Below are 13,934 nucleotides of genomic sequence, written 5' to 3' on the forward strand. Positions count from 1 at the left end.
ACAAAGCACGTCCCCCTCCTGAGTGGACAAAAAAAATCCACTCCTGGTACCTAAGATTTTCTCCAGCGGCGGGCTGGGAGTCTAATCTTTCTCCTGGCCGAGAAAAGAGCACTTTCCCCCGGACAACAAAGCACGTCCCCCTCCTGAGTGGACAAAAAAAATCCACTCCTGGTACCTAGAATTTTCTCCAGCGGCGGGCTGGGAGTCTAATCTTTCTCCTGGCCGAGAAAAGAGCACTTTCCCCCGGACACCAAACCAGCCAACGTCCCCCTCCTGAGTGGACAAAAAAAATCCACTCCTGGTACCTAAAATTTTCTCCAGCGGCGGGCTTGGGACGAAAATCAATCTTCCTCCCGAAATTAAACCACTATTGGCGGACGCCAGCCCCAAGCGCCAGCCCCGACCGCCACCCCCCGACCGCCACAAGGCGACCGCCACAAGGCGACCGCCACAAGGCGACCGCCACCGGCCCCAAGCGCCAGCCCCGACCGCCACCCCCCGACCGCCACAAGGCGACCGCCACAAGGCGACCGCCACAAGGCGACCGCCACAAGGCGACCGCCACAAGGCGACCGCCACCGGCCCCAAGCGCCAGCCCCGACCGCCACCCCCCGACCGCCACAAGGCGACCGCCACAAGGCGACCGCCACAAGGCGACCGCCACAAGGCGACCGCCACAAGGCGACCGCCACAAGGCGACCGCCACTGGCCCCAAGCGCCAGCCCCGACCGCCACCCCCCGACCGCCACAAGGCGACCGCCACAAGGCGACCGCCACAAGGCGACCGCCACAAGGCGACCGCCACAAGGCGACCGCCACAAGGCGACCGCCACAAGGCGACCGCCACCGGCCCCAAGCGCCAGCCCCGACCGCCACCCCCCGACCGCCACAAGGCGACCGCCACAAGGCGACCGCCACAAGGCGACCGCCACAAGGCGACCGCCACAAGGCGACCGCCACTGGCCCCAAGCGCCAGCCCCGACCGCCACCCCCCGACCGCCACAAGGCGACCGCCACAAGGCGACCGCCACAAGGCGACCGCCACAAGGCGACCGCCACAAGGCGACCGCCACAAGGCGACCGCCACTGGCCCCAAGCGCCAGCCCCGACCGCCACCCCCCGACCGCCACAAGGCGACCGCCACAAGGCGACCGCCACAAGGCGACCGCCACAAGGCGACCGCCACAAGGCGACCGCCACAAGGCGACCGCCACTGGCCCCAAGCGCCAGCCCCGACCGCCACCCCCCCGACCGCCACAAGGCGACCGCCACAAGGCGACCGCCACAAGGCGACCGCCACAAGGCGACCGCCACAAGGCGACCGCCACTGGCCCCAAGCGCCAGCCCCGACCGCCACCCCCCCGACCGCCACAAGGCGACCGCCACAAGGCGACCGCCACAAGGCGACCGCCACAAGGCGACCGCCACAAGGCGACCGCCACTGGCCCCAAGCGCCAGCCCCGACCGCCACCCCCCCGACCGCCACAAGGCGACCGCCACAAGGCGACCGCCACCGGCCCCAAGCGCCAGCCCCGACCGCCACCCCCCGACCGCCACAAGGCGACCGCCACAAGGCGTTAGTGGCCGCGCCCGGTACTTTACTGGACCCTATTTGGCCCGCGGACCGGCCGGCGTCGCTTCCTTGAATGCTTAGCCGCCTTTCGAGCTGCCATGCCGGGCTTGAGTTAGTGGTTTGCGCCCGGTACTCTACGTTAAAAGTCAGGCGGAACGGCTCTGAAGCTCCAGACGGTGCTTCCTTGAATGCTTAGCCGCCTTTCGAGCTGCCATGCCGGGCTTGAGTTAGTGGTTTGCGCCCGGTACTCTACGTTAAAAGTCAGGCGGAACGGCTCTGAAGCTCCAGACGGTGCTTCCTTGAATGCTTAGCCGCCTTTCGAGCTGCCATGCCGGGCTTGAGTTAGTGGTTTGCGCCCGGTACTCTACGTTAAAAGTCAGGCGGAACGGCTCTGAAGCTCCAGACGGTGCTTCCTTGAATGCTTAGCCGCCTTTCGAGCTGCCATGCCGGGCTTGAGTTAGTGGTTTGCGCCCGGTACTCTACGTTAAAAGTCAGGCGGAACGGCTCTGAAGCTCCAGACGGTGCTTCCTTGAATGCTTAGCCGCCTTTCGAGCTGCCATGCCGGGCTTGAGTTAGTGGTTTGCGCCCGGTACTCTACGTTAAAAGTCAGGCGGAACGGCTCTGAAGCTCCAGACGGTGCTTCCTTGAATGCTTAGCCGCCTTTCGAGCTGCCATGCCGGGCTTGAGTTAGTGGTTTGCGCCCGGTACTCTACGTTAAAAGTCAGGCGGAACGGCTCTGAAGCTCCAGACGGTGCTTCCTTGAATGCTTAGCCGCCTTTCGAGCTGCCATGCCGGGCTTGAGTTAGTGGTTTGCGCCCGGTACTCTACGTTAAAAGTCAGGCGGAACGGCTCTGAAGCTCCAGACGGTGCTTCCTTGAATGCTTAGCCGCCTTTCGAGCTGCCATGCCGGGCTTGAGTTAGTGGTTTGCGCCCGGTACTCTACGTTAAAAGTCAGGCGGAACGGCTCTGAAGCTCCAGACGGTGCTTCCTTGAATGCTTAGCCGCCTTTCGAGCTGCCATGCCGGGCTTGAGTTAGTGGTTTGCGCCCGGTACTCTACGTTAAAAGTCAGGCGGAACGGCTCTGAAGCTCCAGACGGTGCTTCCTTGAATGCTTAGCCGCCTTTCGAGCTGCCATGCCGGGCTTGAGTTAGTGGTTTGCGCCCGGTACTCTACGTTAAAAGTCAGGCGGAACGGCTCTGAAGCTCCAGACGGTGCTTCCTTGAATGCTTAGCCGCCTTTCGAGCTGCCATGCCGGGCTTGAGTTAGTGGTTTGCGCCCGGTACTCTACGTTAAAAGTCAGGCGGAACGGCTCTGAAGCTCCAGACGGTGCTTCCTTGAATGCTTAGCCGCCTTTCGAGCTGCCATGCGCGGCTTGAGTTAGTGGTTTGCGCCCGGTACTCTACGTTAAAAGTCAGGCGGAACGGCTCTGAAGCTCCAGACGGTGCTTCCTTGAATGCTTAGCCGCCTTTCGAGCTGCCATGCCGGGCTTGAGTTAGTGGTTTGCGCCCGGTACTCTACGTTAAAAGTCAGGCGGAACGGCTCTGAAGCTCCAGACGGTGCTTCCTTGAATGCTTAGCCGCCTTTCGAGCTGCCATGCCGGGCTTGAGTTAGTGGTTTGCGCCCGGTACTCTACGTTAAAAGTCAGGCGGAACGGCTCTGAAGCTCCAGACGGTGCTTCCTTGAATGCTTAGCCGCCTTTCGAGCTGCCATGCCGGGCTTGAGTTAGTGGTTTGCGCCCGGTACTCTACGTTAAAAGTCAGGCGGAACGGCTCTGAAGCTCCAGACGGTGCTTCCTTGAATGCTTAGCCGCCTTTCGAGCTGCCATGCCGGGCTTGAGTTAGTGGTTTGCGCCCGGTACTCTACGTTAAAAGTCAGGCGGAACGGCTCTGAAGCTCCAGACGGTGCTTCCTTGAATGCTTAGCCGCCTTTCGAGCTGCCATGCCGGGCTTGAGTTAGTGGTTTGCGCCCGGTACTCTACGTTAAAAGTCAGGCGGAACGGCTCTGAAGCTCCAGACGGTGCTTCCTTGAATGCTTAGCCGCCTTTCGAGCTGCCATGCCGGGCTTGAGTTAGTGGTTTGCGCCCGGTACTCTACGTTAAAAGTCAGGCGGAACGGCTCTGAAGCTCCAGACGGTGCTTACTCTACGTTAAAAAGTCAGGCGGAACGGCTCTGAAGCTCCAGACGCTTCCTTAAGGCGGGAACTGGCTCTGCGTCCAGACGGTGCTTCCTTGAATGCTTAGCCACACCTTCGACTGCCATGCCGCGCTCCCTTCGAGCTGCCATGCCGGGCTTGAGTTATGTGGTTTGCGCCCGGTTACTCCTACGTTAGAAGTCAGGCGGAACGGCTCCTGAAGCTCCAGACGGTGCTTCCTTGAATGCTTAGCCGCCTTTCGAGCTGCCATGCCGGGCTTGAGTTAGTGGTTTGCGCCCGGTACTCTACGTTAAAAGTCAGGCGGAACGGCTCTGAAGCTCCAGACGGTGCTTCCTTGAATGCTTAGCCGCCTTTCGAGCTGCCATGCCGGGCTTGAGTTAGTGGTTTGCGCCCGGTACTCTACGTTAAAAGTCAGGCGGAACGGCTCTGAAGCTCCAGACGGTGCTTCCTTGAATGCTTAGCCGCCTTTCGAGCTGCCATGCCGGGCTTGAGTTAGTGGTTTGCGCCCGGTACTCTACGTTAAAAGTCAGGCGGAACGGCTCTGAAGCTCCAGACGGTGCTTCCTTGAATGCTTAGCCGCCTTTCGAGCTGCCATGCCGGGCTTGAGTTAGTGGTTTGCGCCCGGTACTCTACGTTAAAAGTCAGGCGGAACGGCTCTGAAGCTCCAGACGGTGCTTCCTTGAATGCTTAGCCGCCTTTCGAGCTGCCATGCCGGGCTTGAGTTAGTGGTTTGCGCCCGGTACTCTACGTTAAAAGTCAGGCGGAACGGCTCTGAAGCTCCAGACGGTGCTTCCTTGAATGCTTAGCCGCCTTTCGAGCTGCCATGCCGGGCTTGAGTTAGTGGTTTGCGCCCGGTACTCTACGTTAAAAGTCAGGCGGAACGGCTCTGAAGCTCCAGACGGTGCTTCCTTGAATGCTTAGCCGCCTTTCGAGCTGCCATGCCGGGCTTGAGTTAGTGGTTTGCGCCCGGTACTCTACGTTAAAAGTCAGGCGGAACGGCTCTGAAGCTCCAGACGGTGCTTCCTTGAATGCTTAGCCGCCTTTCGAGCTGCCATGCCGGGCTTGAGTTAGTGGTTTGCGCCCGGTACTCTACGTTAAAAGTCAGGCGGAACGGCTCTGAAGCTCCAGACGGTGCTTCCTTGAATGCTTAGCCGCCTTTCGAGCTGCCATGCCGGGCTTGAGTTAGTGGTTTGCGCCCGGTACTCTACGTTAAAAGTCAGGCGGAACGGCTCTGAAGCTCCAGACGGTGCTTCCTTGAATGCTTAGCCGCCTTTCGAGCTGCCATGCCGGGCTTGAGTTAGTGGTTTGCGCCCGGTACTCTACGTTAAAAGTCAGGCGGAACGGCTCTGAAGCTCCAGACGGTGCTTCCTTGAATGCTTAGCCGCCTTTCGAGCTGCCATGCCGGGCTTGAGTTAGTGGTTTGCGCCCGGTACTCTACGTTAAAAGTCAGGCGGAACGGCTCTGAAGCTCCAGACGGTGCTTCCTTGAATGCTTAGCCGCCTTTCGAGCTGCCATGCCGGGCTTGAGTTAGTGGTTTGCGCCCGGTACTCTACGTTAAAAGTCAGGCGGAACGGCTCTGAAGCTCCAGACGGTGCTTCCTTGAATGCTTAGCCGCCTTTCGAGCTGCCATGCCGGGCTTGAGTTAGTGGTTTGCGCCCGGTACTCTACGTTAAAAGTCAGGCGGAACGGCTCTGAAGCTCCAGACGGTGCTTCCTTGAATGCTTAGCCGCCTTTCGAGCTGCCATGCCGGGCTTGAGTTAGTGGTTTGCGCCCGGTACTCTACGTTAAAAGTCAGGCGGAACGGCTCTGAAGCTCCAGACGGTGCTTCCTTGAATGCTTAGCCGCCTTTCGAGCTGCCATGCCGGGCTTGAGTTAGTGGTTTGCGCCCGGTACTCTACGTTAAAAGTCAGGCGGAACGGCTCTGAAGCTCCAGACGGTGCTTCCTTGAATGCTTAGCCGCCTTTCGAGCTGCCATGCCGGGCTTGAGTTAGTGGTTTGCGCCCGGTACTCTACGTTAAAAGTCAGGCGGAACGGCTCTGAAGCTCCAGACGGTGCTTCCTTGAATGCTTAGCCGCCTTTCGAGCTGCCATGCCGGGCTTGAGTTAGTGGTTTGCGCCCGGTACTCTACGTTAAAAGTCAGGCGGAACGGCTCTGAAGCTCCAGACGGTGCTTCCTTGAATGCTTAGCCGCCTTTCGAGCTGCCATGCCGGGCTTGAGTTAGTGGTTTGCGCCCGGTACTCTACGTTAAAAGTCAGGCGGAACGGCTCTGAAGCTCCAGACGGTGCTTCCTTGAATGCTTAGCCGCCTTTCGAGCTGCCATGCCGGGCTTGAGTTAGTGGTTTGCGCCCGGTACTCTACGTTAAAAGTCAGGCGGAACGGCTCTGAAGCTCCAGACGGTGCTTCCTTGAATGCTTAGCCGCCTTTCGAGCTGCCATGCCGGGCTTGAGTTAGTGGTTTGCGCCCGGTACTCTACGTTAAAAGTCAGGCGGAACGGCTCTGAAGCTCCAGACGGTGCTTCCTTGAATGCTTAGCCGCCTTTCGAGCTGCCATGCCGGGCTTGAGTTAGTGGTTTGCGCCCGGTACTCTACGTTAAAAGTCAGGCGGAACGGCTCTGAAGCTCCAGACGGTGCTTCCTTGAATGCTTAGCCGCCTTTCGAGCTGCCATGCCGGGCTTGAGTTAGTGGTTTGCGCCCGGTACTCTACGTTAAAAGTCAGGCGGAACGGCTCTGAAGCTCCAGACGGTGCTTCCTTGAATGCTTAGCCGCCTTTCGAGCTGCCATGCCGGGCTTGAGTTAGTGGTTTGCGCCCGGTACTCTACGTTAAAAGTCAGGCGGAACGGCTCTGAAGCTCCAGACGGTGCTTCCTTGAATGCTTAGCCGCCTTTCGAGCTGCCATGCCGGGCTTGAGTTAGTGGTTTGCGCCCGGTACTCTACGTTAAAAGTCAGGCGGAACGGCTCTGAAGCTCCAGACGGTGCTTCCTTGAATGCTTAGCCGCCTTTCGAGCTGCCATGCCGGGCTTGAGTTAGTGGTTTGCGCCCGGTACTCTACGTTAAAAGTCAGGCGGAACGGCTCTGAAGCTCCAGACGGTGCTTCCTTGAATGCTTACCCGGCTTTTGAGCTCTCCTGCCCGGCGTGGGTTTCGCGTCCGCGCCCGGTACATTATGGAAGCCAAAAAAAAAAAAAATTCTAAGTGCGAGTGGGACCGGCCTGGGGGGCTTCCTTGAAAGCCCATCCGCCCTCCGAGCTCTCCCACCGGTCGTGGGTTGGCGTCCGCCACTGCTCAAAGCGAACTTCAAATTATCTGCTTAATAATGTGGAACACCATTCTTAAGTAGTTTTTCCTTAATTTGGGCTCAACTGGCCGGTAATGATCCCCGGTGTCTGAGATTGATCTCAGTGATCCAAAGAGCCCTGACACGTAATACCATCCATGAGTTTAATTGAAAAACAAAAAATGTAATCTTTATGACACATAAATACAATTTGCATAATAATTTGGAACACAGTGTAGACTTCCAGCGGACCGCGCGCGGCTCGGCTGACGGCGCAGCGCGATCTGGTACCGCTGCGCGGGACGAAACACGCCCCGTGCAGAGTTCCAGGCGGCCGGGAAGACATTTAAGCGCTGCCGCTGCAGCTGCGGCGGGGATTTGCCGTCCTCCGGTGGACACGACGAGTAAATACACCAGCAATCGCACTTACACCGTGTTCCAAATTATTATGCAAGTGACATTTATCTCAGATTTTCCTAAATAGTCGATGCAAAATGAGTCAGCATAATTTTCAAGTCATCAACCATTATTTTGATGAATTCTAATTTTATTGAACAAACCTCCGAATGATCACAGAATTTTTAAAAAATAAAAAACTTAAAATGCACTGTTCCACATTATTACGCACAACAGAGTTTTATAACATTTTATAGGTTTTTATGAACTGAAATGCCCATCTTAAGAATTTACAGCATTAGGAGGTCATATTTACTGAAATCAAAAGCTATTTCAAAGAAAAGACAAACAAGTTACATTTTAACATAGGACCCTTTATTTCAATAAAAAACAAAGTTACATTTTAACATAGGACCCTTTGTTCAACAGCAGCTTCACGATTCTTCCATCCACTGAACTTGTGAGTTTTTGTACAGTTTCTGGTTGAATTTCTTGGCAGGATCTAAGAATAGCCTGCCAGAGCTGCTCTTTGGAATTGAACTGCCTCCCACCTTCGTAGATTTTCTGCTTGACGATGCTCCACAAGTTTTCAATAGGATTGAGGTCAGGGGAGCATGGGGGCCACACCATCAGTTTCTCTCCCTTTATTCCCATAGATGCCAAAGACGTTGACGTATTTCTTGCAGCATGAGACGGTGCATTGTCATGCATGAAGATGATCTTTTGACGGAAAGCACGGTTCTTCCTGTTGTACCATGGACAGAAGTGTTGAGTCAGAAATTCCACGTAGTTAACAGACGTAATTTTGACGCCTTCAGGGACCCTAAAGGGGCCAAGCAGCTCTCTCCCCATGATTCCAGCCCAAAACATCACTCCGCCACCTCCCTGCTGACGCCGCAGCCTTGTTGGGCTATCGTGGCCGTCCACCAACCATCCACGACTCCATCCATCTGTAAAGTCAAGTCAAATCAAGTTTATTTGTATAGCCCTAAATCACAAGCAGTCTCAAAGGGCTTCACATAGACAGAAATTGACAATTATTCTCAAAGCATCCCCTGAGCTCTCAAAAGTGCAAGGAAAAACTTAAAAAACCCTACCTGGCCCATCCAAGGTGGCACGGCACTCGTCGGTGAACAGGACTGTCTGAAAATTTGTCTTCATGTAAGTCTGGGCCCACTGCAGCCGTTTCTGCTTGTTCGCGTTGTTCAGGGGTGGCCGAATGGAGGGTTTCCGCACAACTGCAAGCCTCTGGAGGATCCTGCACCTCGTCGTTCGTGGGACTTCACTGGCACCAGCAGCGTCGAATATTTGTTTGCTCGTCTTTAGTGGCATGCTTGCAGCCGCCCTCTTGATTCGATTTGTTTGTCTTGCAGAAACCTTCCTTGTCGTGCCTTTGTCTGCACGAACGCGCGTTTGCTCCGAATCAGCGACGAATTTCTTCAAAGTTCGATGGTCGCGCTTAAGCTTTCGTGCAATATCGAATGTCTGCATACCTTGTCCAAGGCATCGAACGATTTCACGCTTCTCGACAGCAGAGAGATCCTTTTTCCTCCCCATGGTTGAACGAAATGGCCGAACGCTTAAAAACGCGGAACTTAAATAGACTTGTTAATTACTACAATTGCGCTCACCTGGCAGACTACCATGGACTGTACCATGACTGAGGGTGATTTCAGTACTTGAAAAACAAAAAATGTAATCTTTATGACACTTAAATACATTTTGCATAATAATTTGGAACACGGGACCGTGTTCCAAATTATTATGCAAAGGATATTTATCTCAGATTTTCCTAAATAGCTTCCTTGAAATGTTACCCGGCTTTTGAGCTCTCCTGCCGGGCGTGGGTTTGCGTCAGCGCCCGGTAACATTATGGAAGCTAAAAGAAAGAAAAAAGAAACAAATCTAAGTGCGATTGCTGGTGTCTAAATACATTTTGCATAATAATTTGGAACACGGGACCGTGTTCCAAATTATTATGCAAGTGATATTTATCTCAGATTTTCCTAAATAGCTTTACTCGTCGTGCCGACCGGAGGGAGGCCACTCCCCGCCGCAGCTGAACAGTCATCCCGGCCTAGTGGAGGTCTGCGCAGGGGGGGTCTTCCTTGAAATGTTACCCGGCTTTTGAGCTCTCCTGCCGGGCGTGGGTTTGCGTCAGCGCCCGGTAACATTATGGAAGCTAAAAGAAAGAAAAAAGAAACAAATCTAAGAGCAAGTGCTGGTGTATTTACTCGTCGTGTCCACCGGAGGGAGGCAACTCCCCGCCGCAGCTGCAGAGGCAGCTTTGAAAAGTCATCCCGGCCTAGTGGAGGTCTGCGCAGGGGGGGTCTTCCTTGAAATGTTACCCGGCTTTTGAGCTCTCCTGTCCGGCGTGGGTTTGCGTCAGCGGCCGGTGTCATTTACTCGTCGTGCCGACCGGAGGGAGGCCACTCCCCGCCGCAGCTGAACAGTCATCCCGGCCTAGTGGAGGTCTGCGCAGGGGGGGTCTTCCTTGAAATGTTACCCGGCTTTTGAGCTCTCCTGCCGGGCGTGGGTTTGCGTCAGCGCCCGGTAACATTATGGAAGCTAAAAGAAAGAAAAAAGAAACAAATCTAAGTGCGATTGCTGGTGTCTAAATACATTTTGCATAATAATTTGGAACACGGGACCGTGTTCCAAATTATTATGCAAGTGATATTTATCTCAGATTTTCCTAAATAGCTTTACTCGTCGTGCCGACCGGAGGGAGGCCACTCCCCGCCGCAGCTGAACAGTCATCCCGGCCTAGTGGAGGTCTGCGCAGGGGGGGTCTTCCTTGAAATGTTACCCGGCTTTTGAGCTCTCCTGTCCGGCGTGGGTTTGCGTCAGCGGCCGGTGTCATTTACTCGTCGTGCCGACCGGAGGGAGGCCACTCCCCGCCGCAGCTGAACAGTCATCCCGGCCTAGTGGAGGTCTGCGCAGGGGGGGTCTTCCTTGAAATGTTACCCGGCTTTTGAGCTCTCCTGCCGGGCGTGGGTTTGCGTCAGCGCCCGGTAACATTATGGAAGCTAAAAGAAAGAAAAAAGAAACAAATCTAAGTGCGATTGCTGGTGTCTAAATACATTTTGCATAATAATTTGGAACACGGGACCGTGTTCCAAATTATTATGCAAGTGATATTTATCTCAGATTTTCCTAAATAGCTTTACTCGTCGTGCCGACCGGAGGGAGGCCACTCCCCGCCGCAGCTGAACAGTCATCCCGGCCTAGTGGAGGTCTGCGCAGGGGGGGTCTTCCTTGAAATGTTACCCGGCTTTTGAGCTCTCCTGCCGGGCGTGGGTTTGCGTCAGCGCCCGGTAACATTATGGAAGCTAAAAGAAAGAAAAAAGAAACAAATCTAAGAGCAAGTGCTGGTGTATTTACTCGTCGTGTCCACCGGAGGGAGGCAACTCCCCGCCGCAGCTGCAGAGGCAGCTTTGAAAAGTCATCCCGGCCTAGTGGAGGTCTGCGCAGGGGGGGTCTTCCTTGAAATGTTACCCGGCTTTTGAGCTCTCCTGTCCGGCGTGGGTTTGCGTCAGCGGCCGGTGTCATTTACTCGTCGTGCCGACCGGAGGGAGGCCACTCCCCGCCGCAGCTGAACAGTCATCCCGGCCTAGTGGAGGTCTGCGCAGGGGGGGTCTTCCTTGAAATGTTACCCGGCTTTTGAGCTCTCCTGCCGGGCGTGGGTTTGCGTCAGCGCCCGGTAACATTATGGAAGCTAAAAGAAAGAAAAAAGAAACAAATCTAAGTGCGATTGCTGGTGTCTAAATACATTTTGCATAATAATTTGGAACACGGGACCGTGTTCCAAATTATTATGCAAGTGATATTTATCTCAGATTTTCCTAAATAGCTTTACTCGTCGTGCCGACCGGAGGGAGGCCACTCCCCGCCGCAGCTGAACAGTCATCCCGGCCTAGTGGAGGTCTGCGCAGGGGGGGTCTTCCTTGAAATGTTACCCGGCTTTTGAGCTCTCCTGTCCGGCGTGGGTTTGCGTCAGCGGCCGGTGTCATTTACTCGTCGTGCCGACCGGAGGGAGGCCACTCCCCGCCGCAGCTGAACAGTCATCCCGGCCTAGTGGAGGTCTGCGCAGGGGGGGTCTTCCTTGAAATGTTACCCGGCTTTTGAGCTCTCCTGTCCGGCGTGGGTTTGCGTCAGCGGCCGGTGTCATTTACTCGTCGTGCCGACCGGAGGGAGGCCACTCCCCGCCACAGCTGAACAGTCATCCCGGCCTAGTGGAGGTCTGCGCAGGGGGGGTCTTCCTTGAAATGTTACCCGGCTTTTGAGCTCTCCTGTCCGGCGTGGGTTTGCGTCAGCGGCCGGTGTCATTTACTCGTCGTGCCGACCGGAGGGAGGCCACTCCCCGCCACAGCTGAACAGTCATCCCGGCCTAGTGGAGGTCTGCGCAGGGGGGGTCTTCCTTGAAATGTTACCCGGCTTTTGAGCTCTCCTGTCCGGCGTGGGTTTGCGTCAGCGGCCGGTGTCATTTACTCGTCGTGCCGACCGGAGGGAGGCCACTCCCCGCCACAGCTGAACAGTCATCCCGGCCTAGTGGAGGTCTGCGCAGGGGGGGTCTTCCTTGAAATGTTACCCGGCTTTTGAGCTCTCCTGTCCGGCGTGGGTTTGCGTCAGCGGCCGGTGTCATTTACTCGTCGTGCCGACCGGAGGGAGGCCACTCCCCGCCACAGCTGAACAGTCATCCCGGCCTAGTGGAGGTCTGCGCAGGGGGGGTCTTCCTTGAAATGTTACCCGGCTTTTGAGCTCTCCTGTCCGGCGTGGGTTTGCGTCAGCGGCCGGTGTCATTTACTCGTCGTGCCGACCGGAGGGAGGCCACTCCCCGCCACAGCTGAACAGTCATCCCGGCCTAGTGGAGGTCTGCGCAGGGGGGGTCTTCCTTGAAATGTTACCCGGCTTTTGAGCTCTCCTGTCCGGCGTGGGTTTGCGTCAGCGGCCGGTGTCATTTACTCGTCGTGTCCACCGGAGGGAGGCCACTCCCCGCCGCAGCTGCAGCGGCAGCTTTGAAACGTCATCCCGGCCCCCTGGAACTGTGCGCGGGGGGGGCGATGCGTCCCGTGCGAGGTACCAGGTCGCGCTGCGCCGTCTGCCTGGCCGCTTTGGGCCCGCTGGAAGTCTATTAAAGCTCCGCGATCTCCGCCTCGGTGCTTAAAAAGCGTCCATCCGCTCTCCTGGAGCTTCTTTCGGTCATCTCGTCCGCGTGCACGGCCTGCCGGTGGCACCGGCTGGAGCTCCGCAAAAAGCTCCATTTCTGTTAAAAATGCTTAGCCGCGTCCCTGGAAGCCCAATCGGGCGTAGAAAGTGAGGGGGAAGGCCCCCAAAGCACCGGCTGGAAGTCCCAAAAAAGCTCCATGATTGGTCAATAATGCTTAGCCGCCTCCCTGGAAGCCTAATCGGGCATAAAAAGCTAGGCGGAACGGCCCCAAAGCTCCACACGGAAGTCCCAAAAAAGCTCCATGATTGGTCAATAATGCTTAGCCGCCTCCCTGGAAGCCTAATCGGGCATAAAAAGCTAGGCGGAACGGCCCCAAAGCTCCACACGGAAGTCCCAAAAAAGCTCCATGATTGGTCAATAATGCTTAGCCGCCTCCCTGGAAGCCTAACCGGGCATAAAAAGCTAGGCGGAACGGCCCCAAAGCTCCACACGGAAGTCCCAAAAAAGCTCCATGATTGGTCAATAATGCTTAGCCGCCTCCCTGGAAGCCTAATCGGGCATAAAAAGCTAGGCGGAACGGCCCCAAAGCTCCACACGGAAGTCCCAAAAAAGCTCCATGATTGGTCAATAATGCTTAGCCGCCTCCCTGGAAGCCTAATCGGGCATAAAAAGCTAGGCGGAACGGCCCCAAAGCTCCACACGGAAGTCCCAAAAAAGCTCCATGATTGGTCAATAATGCTTAGCCGCCTCCCTGGAAGCCTAATCGGGCATAAAAAGTTAGGCGGAACGGCCCCAAAGCTCCACACGGAAGTCCCAAAAAAGCTCCATGATTGGTCAATAATGCTTAGCCGCCTCCCTGGAAGCCTAATCGGGCATAAAAAGCTAGGCGGAACGGCCCCAAAGCTCCACACGGAAGTCCCAAAAAAGCTCCATGATTGGTCAATAATGCTTAGCCGCCTCCCTGGAAGCCTAATCGGGCATAAAAAGTTAGGCGGAACGGCTCCAAAGCTCCACACGGAAGTCCCAAAAAAGCTCCATGATTGGTCAATAATGCTTAGCCGCCTCCCTGGAAGCCTAATCGGGCATAAAAAGTTAGGCGGAACGGCCCCAAAGCTCCACACGGAAGTCCCAAAAAAGCTCCATGATTGGTCAATAATGCTTAGCCGCCTCCCTGGAAGCCTAATCGGGCATAAAAAGTTAGGCGGAACGGCCCCAAAGCTCCACACGGAAGTCCGAAAAAAGCTCAAAAATTTTCTAAGTGCCAACGGCTCATTCGCCGTAATGTGTCCGCTCCGCGCTGGTTCCCCGGTCGGCCGCGAATAGCGCAAAATCAGCCTCACGGAAGTTCGAAAAAAGCTCAAAAATTTTCTAA

The sequence above is a fragment of the Syngnathus typhle genome, unplaced genomic scaffold (assembly GCF_033458585.1).
Source record: "Syngnathus typhle isolate RoL2023-S1 ecotype Sweden unplaced genomic scaffold, RoL_Styp_1.0 HiC_scaffold_387, whole genome shotgun sequence".
Classification (NCBI taxonomy): domain Eukaryota; kingdom Metazoa; phylum Chordata; class Actinopteri; order Syngnathiformes; family Syngnathidae; genus Syngnathus; species Syngnathus typhle.